The sequence below is a fragment of the Mus musculus genome, chromosome 15 (assembly GCF_000001635.26).
Source record: "Mus musculus strain C57BL/6J chromosome 15, GRCm38.p6 C57BL/6J".
NCBI classification, from domain to species: Eukaryota; Metazoa; Chordata; class Mammalia; order Rodentia; family Muridae; genus Mus; species Mus musculus.
In genome coordinates this window covers 32,474,708-32,494,246 of record NC_000081.6, presented here as the reverse complement: position 1 = coordinate 32,494,246, position 19,539 = coordinate 32,474,708, and the positions used below count along the sequence as shown (strand labels likewise).

Below are 19,539 nucleotides of genomic sequence, written 5' to 3'. Positions count from 1 at the left end.
GTGACCCAGCACGGGGCCAAACTGCATCCAGCATCTCCCTTTCCTTTTCAGTATGGCCAAAAGGCTAGTGACTGAAATAACACATCTCATTCACCTCTCATTTCCATGCAGATATCTCTTCTGTTAATGAACCTGGCTCATTCACGGTAGTGCCTAGGGCAGCTGTCATGAACCATGAAGAAAAACTACCATTGATACTGGAAACACTTAGACAAAGAAAAACCTTTATAAACCAATACAGAATCAGATGCTATAAAGATTAGAAGTCTCAGGTGGTGCACGCCTTTAATCCCAGCACTCTTTAATCCCAGGATGCAGAGGCAGGCAGATTTCTGAGTTTGAGGTCAGCCTGGTCTACAAAGTGAGTTCCAGGACATCCAAGACTATACAGAGAAACCCTGTCTCGAAAAAAAAAAAAAGAGAGAGAGAGATTAGAAGTCTCAAGTTCATGTGCCAGCATCTATGTGAGAAGACATGAGCTATTGACACACTATAAAGTTTTACATTTTTATTAACTTGTAAATTATGTATCCATGTGCATCTGTCACAACATAGATAACGTTTGTCATTTGGGACATTATAATGAAGTATAAGAAGACATTCCAAACCATGAAAGAAATAGACATGGCCACTTAACATTTACTTTAGGTTACAGTGGTTCTCAGTCTTCCTAACTCTGCAACCCTTTAATACAGTTCCTCATGTTGTGGGGACTCAACCATAACATTATCATTTTTGGCAATCTCATAACTATAATTTCACTACTATTATGAATTGTAATGTAAATATCTGATATGTGATTCCTGTGGAGGTCATGACCCACATATTGAGAAAGACTACAGTTCAGGAAACAGAAAGGAAGAGGGAGACCGGAAAGCAGAGAAGGAAGAAACGAGGAAGGGATGGAGGGACAGAAACAGAGAGGAAGAAAGACAATACAGAGTCAGCTTGACAAGATGGGTTGCATTTTGTACTTCTTAGTCATACATATCAGATCCTAAAATGTTTATAATACACAATAAACAAAAAGAATCTGAAAAATAGGATGTCATGTAATAGAGGATGTGGATTGCCTTTTAATCACGACCTTTTATAGAACACATTTATGGCTGCTATTTAGTCACAGTTGAAAGAAACCAAAATCAAACTTTGAAAACTACATTTAGCAAACACTGGAGACTTTCAAGAAGAGGTGTGGAAGCTTGCTTGCTTTTAGCATGTTTCTCAAAGAGACACAGAGGAAAGACTGAGCCCGGCTGAGGCAAAACATCCCATTCACTAGACAGAAATCACATGTTGGGGAAAAATAAAGCAGACATCATGGAAAATTGATAGTATCACAAACTATAATAAAGCCCGAGAAGCCACACAGAGATAAATACCGGAATCTTTATATTCTGCACAAATTTGCTCTTGTTGCTTATATCCAAACAAATGCTGAACATTATCACCTGTGAAATTTGCATTTGGGACACACGTTTCCGGTGTAGCTACTTTCTCTGATATAGTTTTTCATCTCCATTTCCCAAGGATAATGTGTAATTGCATTTCAGTGCATTTGCGTTGACAAAATATAATCTTTACAAAATTTGCCACTCTCCCATTCTGAGCCTGTGACATGGGTAAAAGCTTACACTTTCTTCATCAAGCCAATTTCAGAAACCACCTAATTTCCTTTAACTTCACTGCTAAACCGTCCGCACAGAGTATATTTTGTCTCTTGTATGTGTTTCTGTCATTTCAAAGAAGCCTCTGCACATATTACTGAGAGAATATCTTCTTCATATTATTGCTTTCACTAATGCAAACCCTATACTTAATTTAAATTAAATCTATATGATATGAAAAATACGTGTGCACCCTTAAAGTTGTAGCTCATCTATTATTGTTCACAGTAAGAATTCTCAATTTTTTACTGGTTATCTTTAACCTTTTACTTGAAATATACACAATAATGTTGGCATTATTAACAAAATCGTGTTGCTTTTTATTAAGTTGGAAATATTATTTACTCCTTTGAAATCGACTTCATTTTCTCATAAACACATCTCCATTTCCAAAATCCTCAATGTTGATCTAACTTTATGCTGTGTAGACATGCTGTGTTTACCCACCTGCAATAATGTATGTACATATTATCCACAGATGGTCTTGGATGGATGTTCTTCCTAGAGTTAATGCCAATGCTGTGTATGTAGTCACTTCTGATATATCTGACCAAGCCCACAAGCAAGTTGGTTTTTCTTCAAATGCATGCTAATACTTCCGGTACTGATTATTGTTGGTTTCCTAGAGAAGCTCTTGGTACGTTTGAAATCCATATTGTCCTAGGGCCTTAGTGCACCCCTCTGATTCCATCCTGTGTGTAACCCAACTATCTACTTTCATTTCCTTAGTGAGACAGTCATAGACAAAGCTAAAGTTTCACTTACAATGGGTTATCAATTGGAGATACCTTCTAGGTTAGAGATGGGGCTTTTATTGTCTGGCTGTGGATCTTTGTATTTGTTCCCTTCTGCTCCAAGATGAATCTTCTCTGATGATGGCTGAGCAAGGCATGGATATGCCTGCCTAGCTAGAGTGGGGTACCTTCATTTTCCATTGAACAATTTGTGTTCCTCTTTGGAGATTTTACTAAATTTATTTTCCAAACTTGCCATTGGAATTGGTGCCTGAAGGATTTCCAAATAAACTGAGTGCTTGCATGAATGCATGTGTGTGTGTGTGTGCTCTGGGGGTGGTGGTGGTTGTGGTGGTGGTGGTACATTTTTGTGACAGTTTTCCCGGTGAAATTCTCCATTTTAAAATCAGTTTTATCTAAAATTTCCTCTGTTTCCTTGCTTTTGTTGAACAATGTTCTTGGAAGTCATTCCTGCTAACTCAGCTGGTTGGGTTAACTACAAACATCACTGGATTGCTTGTTTACATCTGTCATACAGTTCTGCATCTTCTTGCATCCACTCTGCTTTCCTACCCTGACACAATACAAATGAAAAATCTCAAGAGTGGTTTGCCCTTTGGTTAGGTTGACTATGCTAGGTGCTAGTGAGGCGAAGACAGGGCACAGCAGAGTCCCCCTAGTCGAGCGTGGAATGAATGAATCCCAGACAGGTTTAATCAGGGGATTTGATATTCACTGGACTCTTTTCTGTTGTTTTGCTTCCCAAGATTTTGGTTACATGAAAGTGCCTGTGGTTTGAAAATATTAGATGGAAAGCTTCCAGAAATACAAAATGAATGAGTCTTTTTAAAAAATTTAAAAACATCTTTACTTTTTAAGTTAAAATATGACTACATCATTCCCTCCCTCCTCCAGGCAGCCCCTCCCATGTGTCTTCCTCCTGATCTTTTCAAACCTGTGGCCATTAATACTTATTGTTACATAATGCATATATAAACCTGCTGAGGCCATTTTGTGTTGCTTGTATGTTTATTTTTTAGGACCGATAAGTCTGCTGCAAGACTGTGTCTTCTGTATATGACAGCATAGCTCTGTCCACAAAATCTCAAGAATATGACTGGTCAAACAAGATCTGAACAATTCCAATGCTGACAGTCCAGCATGGACAGAGAGAATTGCATCAGGCGAGGTGATAGGTGGTCTTCATCTACAGGCAATTAACAAATGCTCATAGAAGAGGAATTAGACTTCCCCAGGGATAAGCACACTAAATTATCATAATGATGAAATCCATGCTTTCTCTATGGATGACATGTTCCTCCTACATGCATGGGGGTATTCTCTCAAACCGTAAGGTACTTACTATTCATCTCAGTTATGAGATAGAGAGAGGTGGTTTGGGGGTACCTATTACATTGGAAAGGTAGAGACAGTATTCACATGATTCATATGTATTTATGACAGCTTATACTTATAATTGTCCAATTCTCATCTGGGTATAAGTATAAAGGAGTGCTGTGTGTATGTGGAATGGGGGGTGGTATGAAACCATTATGGCCAGAAGTCAATATCCGATGCCTTGTTCTGTTACTTTCCAGCATATTGTGGTTTTTTATTCTGAACTTGGTTGACCGGGCATCCTTCTGACTCAACCCCAAGTGTTGGGGTCATGTACTTGTATACAAGCCCAACTTTAACATGGAGTCTGGGGATCAAAACCAGGTCTTAACATTTGTACAGAACTTGCTTTAGCAGTTGGGCCATCTCGTCAACCAACTGTATTACTTCCCTAATGCTTTTGCTAATCAGATGTCCACCCAAGTCAGATGTCCACTGGAGACTTGGGATGTATTTCCTGGGATAAAGGGCCTAGCAGTGCTCCTCACTCAGCCTAGTTTCTACAATCTGGCTTTTTAGTTTTCATTCAAGAATTTATATCTTAAGAATTCCAGTAACATAGCGAATTAGTTCTACCCTGTTTCAGGCTAGAAATTCTACTGTTGGACCCATATAATTTCAAAGTTTAGAATCTCTTCAAAGAAAGAGACACCATGTGTTCACAAGGCATTGAGACTTCAGCTCACACTGTCAGCACACTGCCTTTGTCAATATATGGTTCCTCTTCATCAGAAGCTGCTGTCTCATCAAGGCTTAGCTTCAAAAAAAAAAAAAAAAAAAAAAAGCCTAACAGACTTTTATCTTGCTTTAGTTTCTACTGCACGGTAATGACCTCTAAATCTTTTCTATTGCTTCAACATGACATAACTGGTGAGAGCCATGGTACTCATTGACGTTCCGTCTTCCATCTTGCACTGAATTGCTGGAGCACTTAGCTGGATGCTATGGAATGTGAGGCTCTTAATTTATGTCATTTCATATTATTTCCAGTGTTTCTCTTTCTTCTGAAGTAATTACTCTGGGTGTTATCAAGCCTGTTCAGTGTATTTTAGTTTACACTTTTCCCCATTTCATTTCCGATGAAACGATGCTTTCTCTTCTTGAAAATGTTCACATCTATCACCTGGCTGTCTATCATTTCTCTAGCTGACCTGCTCTCTCTCTCTCTCTCTCTCTCTCTCTCTCTCTCTCTCTCTCTCTCTCTCTCTCCACATATATTGTGTGTATGCACTCAAAATATGAAGACTTTTTAAAGTATATACATTCATATGTGTGTAAATATAAACATATACATGTGCTCCTTTTCTTATGTTCCTAGAAGTTTCCATTGTTATTCAAAAGTTTTAGAGTAAAATTATTTATTGACAAATGGTGATCAGACAGATTTTCCTCCACAATCTTCAATCATGGGTATGTTTTCTTGAAAATCAGATATATTTTAATTTTGCCCATTTGTTTAAATGGCGACTGAATTTTACTTTACCAAAGGGCTGTATAAGTACTCTATGAAAAATATTAACATAATCTTCTAATTTATGTGAATGTTTGGGCATAATACACTACTCTCAGTGAGGAATGCCTTCAAGCAAACTTCACTGTTTGTGCTCTAGAACATATCTACATAAAATTTGAATACTCCTAATATTTGAAAATATGAATAAACTAAAATAGTTAATTTGTTCAGCCAACCCATGTAATACAATGTGGTGCCACTTGGTGGTCATATTAGAATTACTATTATAATGGCATAACATAATCAAAAACAACTTAGTGAGGAGTGTATTTCATTCACAGTTCTATTCATTATCAAGAGCAGTGAGGGTGGGAACACTTAAGCAGGGCAGTAACCTACAAACAGGAGCTGATGCAGAGGACAAGGAAGGATGCTGCTTCCTGGTTTGCAAATCATGACTTCCTCAGTTTGCTTTCTTATAGAACCCAGGACCATCAGTCTAAGGATGACCACCCCCACAATGGGCTCGGCCCTCACATGCCAATCACTAATTAAGAAAATGCCCTATGGCTGTATCATATGGAGGCATTTTCTCTACTGAGGCTCTACCCTTCCAGTTGACTCTGGTTTGTGTCAAGTTGACATCAAATTTGTCAGAACACTTGGTCAAAGGCTGATAACACCAAGGCCAATGAGAGCTGATGTAAACAGATGGAGCATTTTTATCTAATAAAGAAGTAACATACACTCTTAAAGCTTCAACACAGGGCAAGGCAGAAATCATACTTGACAGACATGCTAAATAAGGATAGTGCACAAGACAGCTGTATCTACAGTTGCTCTGTCCAATTCTGTCATGGTTCTGAATAAATTCTGGAAGACAAATGACTCAGGGTTTCACAGTCCTCTCATGAGGAGTTTCAATCCATTCAGTCTAAAGAAGTTAGAGCAATGTGACCCATATTTTCTCATTTATTTTTCTCGGGAGCTTCCCTTTCACTTCTTACTCACCCTCTAGGTAACTGCATGCCTCCAGCTTCCACTGTATGTAATCTCTTACCCAAATAAGAAGTGTATTATTTAAGTTAGGAACAATGGGATTTCCTGGTGTGCCAGCTCATTCATCAGTGTCAACATTTGGGGAGGGATAGCAAAAGTAAAGGAAATGGAAGAAGGGCAGAGAATTTTAAGCCTGCCCCATCCTTCAGCAGTTATATCAAGTACCAGGCCATTTCCTTTAGATGAACATAGAAGCATTCAGATAGCTGAAAGAACCCTCCATTTATCTAGTGCCTGCTGATTGGTGAACATCAGACAGTGTCTATTGGCTTATAGACATTTCCTGGCCTCATTTAGTTAAACTAAATGGTGGAGACAACTGAGAAAAAATGTGCACCTATTTTCGATTTTATTTATTTATTTATTTACTTTGAGATTGCTCAAAAAGAAGAAATTCAAAATGTGGCCAGAAACAAAGACATAAAAATACTTCGTTTACTTCCTTTATTTTGATGTTTTTGTTTGTTGGTTGGTTGGTTAGTTGGCTGGTTGGTTGGTTGCTTTTGAGTAGAAGTGACTGTCTGTGAAGTCAGGCTCTAGAACATTTGAACAAACCTAAACAATATTCCTGAAACTCTTGAGCAGTGTCTATCATAGGGAAAAAACTGGCACCTTGCTCAGGTCTGTGCTAAGAGCAGGGTACCCTATCTTTGGCTGCCTCAGCATTGGCTGAGACCAGACCCCTCCTCTGGGAAATTAGTCTTGGCTGATCAAAGTCACTGCACTGAAACGCTATGCCGCTATATTGCCAAGCAAAGCAGGAATTAAAGTTAATTGAAGGGCATGAGGAATTGTGTGTAATTGCCTTAACCTCATGAGCCATGGACCTATTCATGATCTTCACTTGCCCAAGTGATCTGGCTGAGGGTACACTCCAGGTAAGAGGAGCCTGGCATGTTCCCTTTCTCAGTCATATTCTCCAGCTTCCATGTCCTGAAACCTTACCTCAGTAGAGCATGCATTATAAACGTATGTGTCAGAGAGGGCTCCATGGAATCTGACTTTAAACTCCAGTGTAAATTATAATTACTAGTTAACATCTGTAGTCATTATAACCCAAGGATCAAATCACAAACAGTACAAATGAGTGTAATACTAGGCACAGATGAAGCAGCCACCTTTCCTATGCAGTCCTCCATACACCAGCTGAAACTGACCTCAACTACATATGACATGAGTGCCTTGATGGAGTCACATGTGACCTGACTCTGAACTACTCTGTAAGATTAGGATGCCATCCAAATCTCAGTGACTCTCTACCAATGAGGTGATGCTTTCTAATAGCTGAACACATAGCAGGGACTCAATAAATGTGTGGTCAATCTTTTGTTGTGATTGGCAGCACTACTTCACCATGGATTACATTAAAACTTGACCAAGTAAACATCACAGCAAGTTAATAAGGACAGCTTTGCTTGAGGACGCAGAAATATGAATCTTTCAAACCGAAGGGAAAGTTAGCAGGGTAGTGATTAAAATTCCAATACAGACAAGGACTTCAGGGATAATCCCCATGTCTTCAATCTCCTCTTCAAAATATATTGTGGAGAAAATTGAGGTCTGGATAGGTTAAGTGGCTTGTTCAGGGTACCATGCTTATTATTCACAAAAATGTCAGTGCCATGAATAAATCTGTTTGTATACAGTGAAAATTAAAATACCTAGAGGAGGAGAACAGAGAAGCACATCCTTGGGGCCCATCTTGTCCTCCTTCCTAGCTGGTCATTGTTTCCTGCTCAAGCTCACTGTGGCACCATACTATGGTAGTGGAATTTGACTAAGAATGGATGCTCAAATAGATCTCTAATCACCCCCCTACACTACTCTGAGATATGCAAGGTGAAGATGGAGATGGTATTAGCTAAAACTCACTCTCAAATGACATGACACAGAGCCCTTCAAAGCCTGCTCTGGACTGTTGGACATGAGAAATGAGTATCTTATATGTATCCACCAAGCGAGGGGAAGAGATTATCTCTTCAGAGGAGTCCATCCAACTGGAACCAGTGAAAGCTCACCCAGGCTCATGGAGAGCACACCTAAGTTGCTCAATGGCAAATCCTCCAAGAAGTTCTGAAGGGGGAGGAGATGAAAGGGTTAGAACGAACTGTTAGATACGATACAGCACTGCTTGACAGTTATCCGGACTGGTGAGTAAGACACAAGAGACTAGAAGCAGATGATGGAGGAGGGGCTGTATGGGTTCCAGGCTATTAGTCTTCATCAGACTCTTTGAGTATCATACAAGAGTACACAAAGAAACTCATCAACTGAACACGGTGTGAGAAAGTGAGAAAACTGTAACAACAAAAACATATAACCCTGACCCACATTGCATTCATTCAACCCTTCATTCTGCCAGGAAACACTCACTGAATACTTCCTATCACTCAGGAGAATAAAACACATTTTCTTAGAAGATTTAAAACATAAATACTTCAGGCTCTGATTATCTGTGCTGGAACTGCTCAAGGCATCTGATTAGCAGCCACCGACAGCCATGATTGCATGCTGATGACATGCAAATGAGCAGGCATACTTATGTGTATTACAACTGTATGATCGACATGCCTTAGTTCTCTGACCCTTGAAGGGATCTAATCAAATCTTTCTGCTTCCAGCAAACTAACATTTTAAGAACACGTGATACAGAAAGACAAATGGGCAATGGTGCATTGGAGCCATGATTTCTTAGAGCCACAGGGGAGGCCAGGCTCTCCCAACTCAATAAATACAAAACATAATTTAAAAAATTAATCAATGTGACTATCTCATTGGAATAATTATTCTAAATTATTAATTAGTTAATCATTCTTTAGATTCTAGAGCTTTCCAGCCGAGGGTAGTTATATCAGAGTGTTATGACCCATTAGAGTGTATATTATAAATTGACTTAATTCATTTTTAAATTTAATCTCATATTAATAAATGGATGCGATTTAAACCCAAGAATCAGAGCAGATTCTTTAGACATGGTCATCAATGGTTTAAATATGTTTAGGACATAAGAAACTCTAAAAAGATAATTTTCCCAGACTAGCACAAAGCTTCTAGATGAAATCAAGCACTAATCCTCAGTTCCTGGATCATTGTCTGACTTATTGGAAATATGTGGTAACAGAGGGAGAAATCAACTGGCACCATTGCACCATCGGCAGTAAATCATGCAGAACGAGATGCTTTTCTGGGTGGGGAGGTGCTGTTGTGTGCAGTGCAGGATATATACAACCATGACCATGAAAAGTGTCCCTAGGTGCTGTCAAATATCTCAGGAGGAAAAATTGCCCTGCCTGGGCATAGCTTAATCACCAACACAAGTTAAAAGTCAATTCCCAATCACAGATACACAGAAAAAGAAAAAAAAGAAAAAAAAATCCTAACGCCTGTCTTAGCTTCTGACAATGTTTTCTACAATAAAGACCAAGAGGTGAGAGAGATCAAAACATTTCAAGTTTAGAAGTCATAAGGAAGCCGATGGTGAGTTAGAATATATATCTCTATTTTTCTCCTTGTCCTTGCTGTTGTGAAGAGCAGTCAGTGAATTCCTTTCTTTTGCAAAGGATGGGGCAAAAAGCAGAATGTGTGCAAATTCCCCAAAAGATGGTGAGGGGTGAGCCAAGTTTGCTCTTCCTCCTCTTCCATACCTGTCCAGTGGGATCAGATCAGTGGGTCCCTGACCAGAAGCAAGCTCCCAGGTTGGCAAATGTGGTGATCAGTGCTCTGTGCTCTCATGATTTTCTGAAACTGTTTTTCTTCTGGAACAAATGTCATCACTGAGGCAAGAACAGACGTGATGACAGAGTTTTGAAGCTGTTATTACAACACAAAGCAGAAGAAATGCAGACATATAATGGTAGACTCTCACTCTGCCTGGAAATGACTGGTCTTCAGTGGGCATGGCTGAATTACAGCATGTAATGGCAGGACGTCTGCCTCTAGCCCTAGGTAGAAAGATGGTCTGTAAGTGATCCAACACTAATGCTGGATACTCACCGCACTGATGAAAAACACATTTTATTTCTGTGATTAAAAGCAGCTCTTGGGTGTTGCCCCTTACATATTAAAGTATGCCAGCTGGAACTCATGGTGAACAACCAAACATAGCTGCTTCCTGGGATTTGTATATGTGACTATTCCTCTGGAGAGAGTGGAGGTTTATATCAAATACATCATTTACTCAGAGGAAGTAAAAGAGTGGCTGTATCCTAATCTCTGCTCAAGGCTTCTCAAGATGTTTCTGAAGACTCTATTGACCAGTGCAATGAGTGCTACATGGGCGGAAGTACCCTCAGATTGGAAGATTTTGTTTATTCTGTTGCAGCCGCTTGCACCAGGTCTCTCAGGAATGATGACCTCATAATGAGGTTTTATGTAACAATCTCACAGAATCCTTAAAATTTCACTAGAGATCCACAAAGCTATATCACCACTGATAATAATGTTTAACAGACAACAGTGCAGTACAGAACAACCAGCCACAGCTGGAGTTTCTCAAAGTCTATGAAAGTCAATAAAGATGAGAGGAGCGTCATTCCATATGTATTGGCTCAGCAGTGATGCTCATCCAAAGTTAAGACTTAGAGGCAGAGGAACTGTATAGGACAGTAGAGAGCATAGAGAACATAGGGGCTGATGTATAACAGAGAACTTACACTGAGAGAAGAGAGCATAGAGAACATAGAGGCCAATGTATAAGAGAGAACCAACTGAGTCAGGATTTGACTATTCACCCTAGTACTGAGATTTCCACAGAGCAAGAGTGGACATTTTCAAATGCCTCTTTCAGAGCCTTTCTGAGAAGCCTATCTCATATCCCAGTAATGTGAACTTTAAAAAGACAAAGGAGGAACTGGCAAAATGGCGCAGTTGTTACAGATGATTGCCACCAAGCCTGAGGGCATGGCTTCCATTCCTAGGACCCAAATGGCGCAGGAGAACAACTGACTTTCGGGGGTTGTCTTCTGACCTCCCCACATGTCATGGTATATGCACAAATACCCTCCCCTTGCACAGTAAATAAATGTAATTTAAGGGAAGATAAAGGAGGAATGGAGCATATTGCACGTTGAGGAATTAAAACATTTATGGCAATTGTTTGAAGGCTGCCATCTGCCTGGTATCCTAATGCAATGAATCAGCACACAGAAATAAAGCACAGAATGATTGCCTCGTGAGGAGTGAAGACTAGTGGGATACAAAAGCTATACTACAGAGAAACCCCTCAAAGCCACCTGCCAACCTTCCTCGAAGGAATCCAAAGCAAAATGCTTGAAAATGAGGGTGGAAGTGCCAATTATTTTTGTAGATGAAGTAGGCAAGGTCAAGGAAGAGGCTGCCAGAGAAGGTACTTGACTGTGGGAAACAGCCAGTGATTGTGGAACTAATAAACAGCTTGACACTGAAGGTAGAAGTATTCAAGGTGATGGAAGAGATGAGTTAGAACCAACCACATGAACGAGCCATGGCATCTAGCAGGAACAGAGGGAGCAAGACAACATTTAATGGTTACACAGGAACTAATTTCATTTGCATACACTTTTTTCCCCCTTCCTCCCTTCCTTTCAAAATTGAGGAAAGGTTCTTATGTTGGTTTTTGTCTGTTTGCTTTTGGTTTTTTGTTTGTTTCTGTGCTGGTTTTTGTCTTTGGAGAGAGGAGGAAAAAACTGTTAACCTGAGGTCTATAAGTCTCTAGGAGATAAGAATCTTTGCATAAAGTAACAGAAGTTATAACCATCCTACTTCTCACTACAAGTGCCCGGTCCAGTAGCAGCGCTAAGTACCTGAGCACAGCGATTGAGTCAAAGCAGGCTAGAGGTTCAAAATGCACAAGATTTGATACTTAAACAATGAATTCGGATTATTAATGATCCCATCTTAGATTGGCAGTATTAGGATATAGTAATATGAACCTCTTTCCCATAGATTCTTATGTTTTCCCATTGAGAATAGCAGATAATCTAAGACATAATATGTCATTTTATCCCTCCACTCTTTCTCTTCTCTGTGTGTGTGTGTGTGTGTGTGTGTGTGTGTGTGTGTGTGTGTGTGTGAGAGAGAGAGAGAGAGAGAGAGAGAGAGAGAGAGAGAGAGTTTGTGTATGACTGTGTATGTATGTGATTGTGTCTGTACATGTGTGACTGTCTGAATGTGTGAGACTCTGTCTATGTATGGGTGTGTGAGACTGTATCTGTCTGTGTGAGTATGTGTGTTAGTGTGCCCTGTCTATATGTGTGTATGTGTATATGTGACTGTGTTTGTGTGCATACATGAGTGGATTATGTGTTTGTGTCCAAGTGTATCTGTGTTTCCGGATATGTGTGTGACTGTGTGTATGACTGTGTACGTGAATAACTGTGTGTATTTTGTGTGTTTCCATGTGTGTGTGTCTCTCTCTCTTTGTGTGTGCATGTGTATAACCATGTGTGTGCATATCTCTTTCTCTGTGTGTGTATTAGTGTGTCTGTCTGTCTCTGTCTCTGTCTGTCTGTCTGTCTGTCTGTCTCTCTCTCTCTCTCTCTCTCTCTCTCTCTCTCTGTGTGTGTGTGTGTGTGCATGTGAGAGTTTGTATTTAACCTTGTGTGTGTTGTGTGTCCATGGGTGTGTCTACGGGTGTGTGTGTATGCTTACCATGCAATTCCCAAGATCACACACTGTGTATTGGGTTTGTCAGTAAGTGTTGTTAAGGCCTGCACCATCCCAGGGGCTCTCAGATAACCCATTTATAAGAACAATGCAGACCTTTGTGTGCCAGTGCCACTATTTTCTTTTTCACCCTTGGAAGAAGTAATTTAAATAAAAATAAAATATTCATAGAAATCAACAAGACTTGTTTCCTAGGGACACATGAGAAACAAATAGCATTGAAAAGAATTTAGCTTTATCTCTTTTAACACTGAGTAAGCAACAAGCTATAGTCCTGCAGACATAGACACAGACACAAAACAGGAGAGCCTCACTACTGGGCATGGCCAGGCAGGGTCAGGGGTGAGGAGGATAATTGGCTCCTGTTATCAGAGCTGTATTGAAAACCATCATTCAGATGTCACCATCTCCCTCAGTCTGTGTGAGCACACTGAGGGTGTTCTAGGTAACCAGACTGACACACTTGACTTTTTGAGTAACTGTTCACTGCTGTTGGCAACCTACATGTGACCTTGTCACAGGTAGTCCTGGCAAAATGAAGTGATGGCTGGAAAGGCAATTAGTGTCTCCTTGCCTAACAGCACTCACAGCTTAACAGCAGTCGCTAGCCTGGAGCTTTCTGCATTTATTATGATATAAAGTCAAGAAATGTTAAAGAGTATTTGTGATATTTATCCTGATTTCCTCATTAATGCATTATCAGGCTTGATTTTGTTTAATTTATTCACTTTGTGTTTGAAGCAACTATACACATACACACATACACACACTCACACTCACACACACACACCTTAAGCTGCTCATGAGTCACTAACAAACACTATGCTCTTTATCCCCTCCCATTAGCTACTTTCCATTTGGCTTTGATAAAATACCTGAATGAGGATGTCTGAGTGACAAAGGCTTCATTCTGGCTCCAAGAACCACATGCCATCATGGATCTTGGGAGGAAAGCCTTGCCAGCAAGACCAGGAGTACAGTAGTAGGTCATGCTGCATCCAGAATCAAGAAGCAGAAAGTGAACAGAAAGTGGAGCTGGCTTATAAAACCCTATCCCCAGTCTACACCCACACCCATAATCTGCTTCCTCCAGAAAGCTCCTATCTCTAAATATCCAGCAACTTTCCCAAATAGTACCAGAAGCTAAGGAAAAGTGTACAGACACACAAGCCTATTGGTGTGTGTTTGCAAGGTGGGGGTGGGAGGGGAGAGGACACTAGATGTTCATAGTAACCAAAGAAAAAGTTAATTCCCACACTCTCTTCCATAATACTTATCATAATTATACATATCAAGGATTTAATATTTGTATATTTATAAGAAACAAAGATTCTATCTCATCTACGGACCTTCAAATTTTTCAGTTGTCTCAAAAGTGTCACTTAGAAAACACAGAAGATGGCTTAGTCAGCCATCACTGGGAAGAGAGGCCCCTTGGTATTGCAAAATTTATATGCCCCAGTACAGGGAAATGCCAGGGCCAAGAAGGGGGAGTGGGTGGGTAGGGGAGCAGGGCGGAGGGAGGGTATAGGCATTGGGATAGCATTTGAAATGTATATAAAGAAAAAAATTCCACCAGAGAACTCCTAAGCCTGATAAACAGCTTCAATGAAGTAGCTGGATATAAAATTAACTCAAACAAGTCAATGGCCTTTCTCTACACAAAGGATAAACAGGCTGAGAAAGAAATTAGGAAAACAACACCCTTCTCAATAGTCACAAATAATATGAAATACCTTGGCATGACTCTAATTAAGGAAGTGAAAGATTTGTATGATAATAACTTCAAGGCTCTGAAGAAAGAAATTAAAGATCTCAGAAGATGGAAAGATCTCCCATGTTCATGGATTGGCAGGATCAATATAGTAAAAATGGCTATCTTGCCAAAAGCAATCTACAGATTCAATGCAATCCCCATCAAAATTCCAACTCAATTCTTCAATGAATTAGAAATGGCAATCTGCAAATTCACCTGGAATAACAAAAAACCTAGGATAGCAAAAAATCTTCTCAAGGATAAAAGAACCTCTGGTAGAATCACCATGCCTGACCTAAAGCTGTACTACAAAGCAATTGTGATAAAAAACTGCATGGTACTGGTATAGCAACAGACAAGTAGACCAATGGAATAAAATTGAAGAACCAGAAATGAACCCATACACCTATGGTCACTTGATCTTTGACAAGAGAAGAAAAACCATCCAAAGAAAAAAAGACAGCATTTTCAACAAATGGTGCTGGCACAACTAGCGGTTATCATGTAGAAGAATGCGAATTGATCCATTCCTCTCTCCTTGTCAAATCTAAGTGGATTAAGGAACTCCACATAAAACCAGAGACACTGAAACTTATAGAGGAGAAAGTAGGAAAAACCCTTGAAGATATGGGTACAGGAGAAAAATTCCTGAATAGAACAGCAATGGCTTGTGCTATAAGATCGAGAATCGACAAATGGGACCTCATAAAATTGCAAAGCTTCTGCAAGGCAAAAGACACTGTCGATAAGACAAAAAGGCCACCAAGATATTGGGAAAGGATCTTTACCTATCCCAAATCAGATAGGGGACTAATATCCAATATATATAAAGAACTCAAGAAGGTGAACTCCAGAAAATCAAATAACCCCATCAAAAAATGGGGCTCAGAGCTAAACAAAGAATTCTCACCTGAGGAATACTGAATGGCAGAGAAGCACCTGAAAAAATGTTCAACATCCTTAATCATCAGGGAAATGCGAATCAAAACAACCCTGAGATTCCACCACACACAAGTCAGAATGGCTAAGATCAAAAATTCAGGTGACAGCAGATGCTGGCGTGGATGTGGAGAAAGAGGAACACCCCTCCATTGTTGGTGGGATTGATTGTAAGCTTGTACAACCACTCTGGAAATCAGTCTGGCGGTTCCTCAGAAAATTGGACATAGTATTACTGGAAGATCCTGCAATACCTCTCCTGGGCATATATCCAGAAGATGTTGTAACAGATAAGAAGGACACATGCTCCACTATGTTCATAGCAGCCTTATTTATAATAGCCAGAAGCTGGAAAGAACCCAGATGTTCCTCAACAGAGGAATGGATACATAAAAATGGTACATTTACACAATGGAGTACTACTCAGCTATTAAAAAGAATGAATTTATGAAATGCCTAGGTAAATGGATGGACCTGGAGGGCATCATCCTGAGTGAGGTAACCCAATCACAAAGGAACTCACACAATATGTATTCACTGATAAGTGGATATTAGCCCAGAACTTAGAATACCCAAGATATAAGATACAATTTGCTAAACACATGAAACTCAAGACGAACGAAGACCAAAGTGTGGACACTTTGCCCCTTCTTAGAATTGGGAACAAAACACCCATGGAAGGAGTTAGAGACAAAATTTGGAGCTGATACGAAAGGATGGACCATCTAGAGACTGTCATATCCGGGGATCCATCCCATAATCAGTTTCCAAATGCTGACACCATTGCATACACTAGCAAAATTTTGATGAAAGGACCCAGATATGGTTGTCTCTTGTGAGACTATGACGGGGCCTGGCAAACACAGAAGTGGATGCTCACAGTCAGCTATTGGATGGATCACAGGGCCCCCAATGGAGGAGCTAGAGAAAGTACCTAAGGAGCTGAAGGTATTTGCAATCCCATAGGTTGAACAACAATATGAACTAACCAATAATCCCCCCTCCGCCCCCCCTCCCCGGAGCTCAAGTCTCTAGCTTCATATGAATCAGAAGATGGCCTAGTCGGCCATCAGTGGAAAGAGAGGTGCATTGGTCGTGCAAACTTTATATGCCTCAATACAGGGGAATGCCAGGGCCAAGAAATGGGAGTGGGTGGGTGGGGGAGTAGGTGGGGGAGCATGTGGGGGACTTTGGGATAGCATTGGAAATGTAAATGAAATAAATACCCAATTAAAAAAAAAAGATTGGCCTGTAAGCAATTCTGTAGGACATTAGATAAAAAGAAAAAAGAAAAAAAAAAAAGAAAATATCTAATAAAAAAAAAGTTTAAGAGTCAATTTGGAGTAAGTATCACACTTGATAGATATGTTAATGTGATCTCTTCCTGGATGAAGAATCTTTATTTGCACACAAACCAATATTTGAAAGGCTAAAACCAGATTTTTGTAAGATTTTTACCTGGGCTTAAGTGATGTTTCCTTATGATGAGATTGGTGATAAGTTTTCGTAGGTTGTCGTGGAAACCCTGCTGCATCCTCAGTACAACAAATCACAGGCATTTGGTCCATCACTACTGATATTTACACAGTTTGGTTATAGACACATAGTAGGGTTCTTCACTGACAAGGTACTAGTTTTCCAAGTGCAATTAGGAACTACTATCTAGCTAAGTACCAGGAGAATATCAGCATCCTGGTTGCCATCAAACCTGCAGGACAAATTGGCCACCTGAAGGATCTTGTTTCCATGGCTCTGTTTTCAGTGTGAGTGTTGCTAATTCCTAATATTCTATCAGATTTCTCCTTCAATGTTTTAGTTGGCTTTTTTCCCTCCGTTTTTTATTTTAATGTTAACATATGTTCATGAGTTCTTATCTGATTCAATGTTCAATAATCTGCCACTTTTACTGTTTCTTGGTAATCAATTTCTTCACTTAGTGCCATGAGCCCGCTCCCAGCTTACTCCTGGGTCCAGGCATCTCATTGCCAGCCTTTGAACCCTTCCTCCCTTTGTAAAACAAACTCCTTCAGTCTGATCTTATACTATTCTCTCTCTGCCCTACAGCCATCATTTCCCCAAGAAACACTGGCTTCCCACAGTGGAGATGTCTGCTTGTAAATTGTGCTCACTTTCCTGGAATTTAATGCTCCTAGAATCTTAAACCCAGACAGCTAGGACAGGAATAAATAAATAAATACATTTTTTTCCTGTGCATACTCCTCTGCACACACTTGTTTTAGTAGTAAAACTCTGTACCTATTTTAGGGTGTGTGTACGTACTTATATTTGTACGGATACACAATTCTGTGAGAGTCCTTGCGTTCATGCATGTGTACATATGGGGAAGCCAACAAACCACCAAAAGGACAGTGTCAGGCAAGATCTCTACAGCCCTGGAATTCATCAAGTAGCCTAGCAGTCAGACAAGGCCCAGGAATCCATCGGTCTGACTCCAATCTCCTACCATTGAGATTCCAAGTGCACAAGGCCACACTTACCATATTCCATAGGTTCTAGGATTGAACTCAGGCCTTATTGAGCTAACTCGTCAGCTCACAGCCCACATTTCACAGACATGATCCTAGATACTGCCTGATACCATGAGAATAGAAGTGAGCATATCCTATATTGAATGGCCCATATTCCATAAGGTTATTTTATAATAATTTTTACAATTGTGTTTAAACTTTTAAAGTGTTGCTTAGTTTTCAGTAAAAATTAAATGACTGATATTTTTGAACACAACATGGTTTCATTATGTGTGTATACACCGTGAAATAGCTTCAAGCACCATAACCTGTATATTACCAAATGTAGCACGATCCCGAGGAAAGAAAACTTAAAACCTGCTTTCAACAATTTTAAAGTACACAGTATACACAGTACAGGTATTGCAACTGTAATTATCAAGCTGTATCTCTTAGAATTATTCCTGATGTTAGCTGGAATGATGTATACTTTGGCCAAGGCCTTTCCAAGCCTTTATATATTTTCTAAGCCTTCGGTAGCCATTATTTTACTCTCTGCTTCTTTGCATTGTTTATTTTTAGATCTAAATATAAGTGACATCATTCGAGCTATGTTCATCATTGTTCTGTTTAACATAGGAGGGAGGATATCTGTAGCTTGACCACTCTGATGGCCTATTAATAAATTCACAATTTTAGCAAACAGCTCAGCCGAAGACTCCAGTTACAAACCAAACTGCAACATGCAGGTAATTTGTTGTCCAATATGATAAAAATTTCATAAGTATTTATTCATTACCACAACTTAAAAAGCAAAAGCAAACACAACTGTTGAACAATAGCTGTGCCTCATCTCGTTTGAATGACTTTGCTAATTCTTAGGCAGTTAGCATATGGTCTTGGTAGGTTGTAGCCACTTTGCCATTGAAGAGACCAATAAGTATTAATAAGCCTGGAGTCTGGTGACCAGTGCAGAGTTAAGAAGCACAATATTGGCTGATACAGAGTTGTCTTATTTTAAGACACTGGCAAGGAAAAGAACGGATCTGATATTAAATTCTAGTTCTCGTGTTTTGGAATGTTTAAAAGCAACAACATTCTAGACAGAAAGGATCAACTTCTCCTCAGTCACTTCTTAGAGCACAGGACGCTAGGGTATTATTGAAATTGTTCCAAGTCTATTTTCCAAACTATCCAAAGCTTAAGTATCCTAACAGTCTCCAGGAAAAGCCTTGGAATACTGGTAGGGGAGATATTTGTATCTCCCTCATTTTCCCTCTAGAAGACCCTGCCTGGCACACTCTCTAAAAAAACTAGAGGAAGCAAAGAAGCCATGCGGATTAGACTGGCCCCTACAGTAAACATTCAAGCATAAGGATATTAAAAGCTCAGTCTTCATGTGGCAACAAAAATAAATTCATTT

At 39.8% G+C, this 19,539-nt stretch overlaps 1 protein-coding gene across 5 annotated transcripts in view; it reads right to left on the bottom strand.

Moving 5' to 3' along the window:
- Window positions 1-19,539, bottom strand: part of Sema5a (sema domain, seven thrombospondin repeats (type 1 and type 1-like), transmembrane domain (TM) and short cytoplasmic domain, (semaphorin) 5A) — a 451,529-nt gene that overhangs the window by 202,095 nt on the left and 229,895 nt on the right. The window lies entirely within an intron of this gene.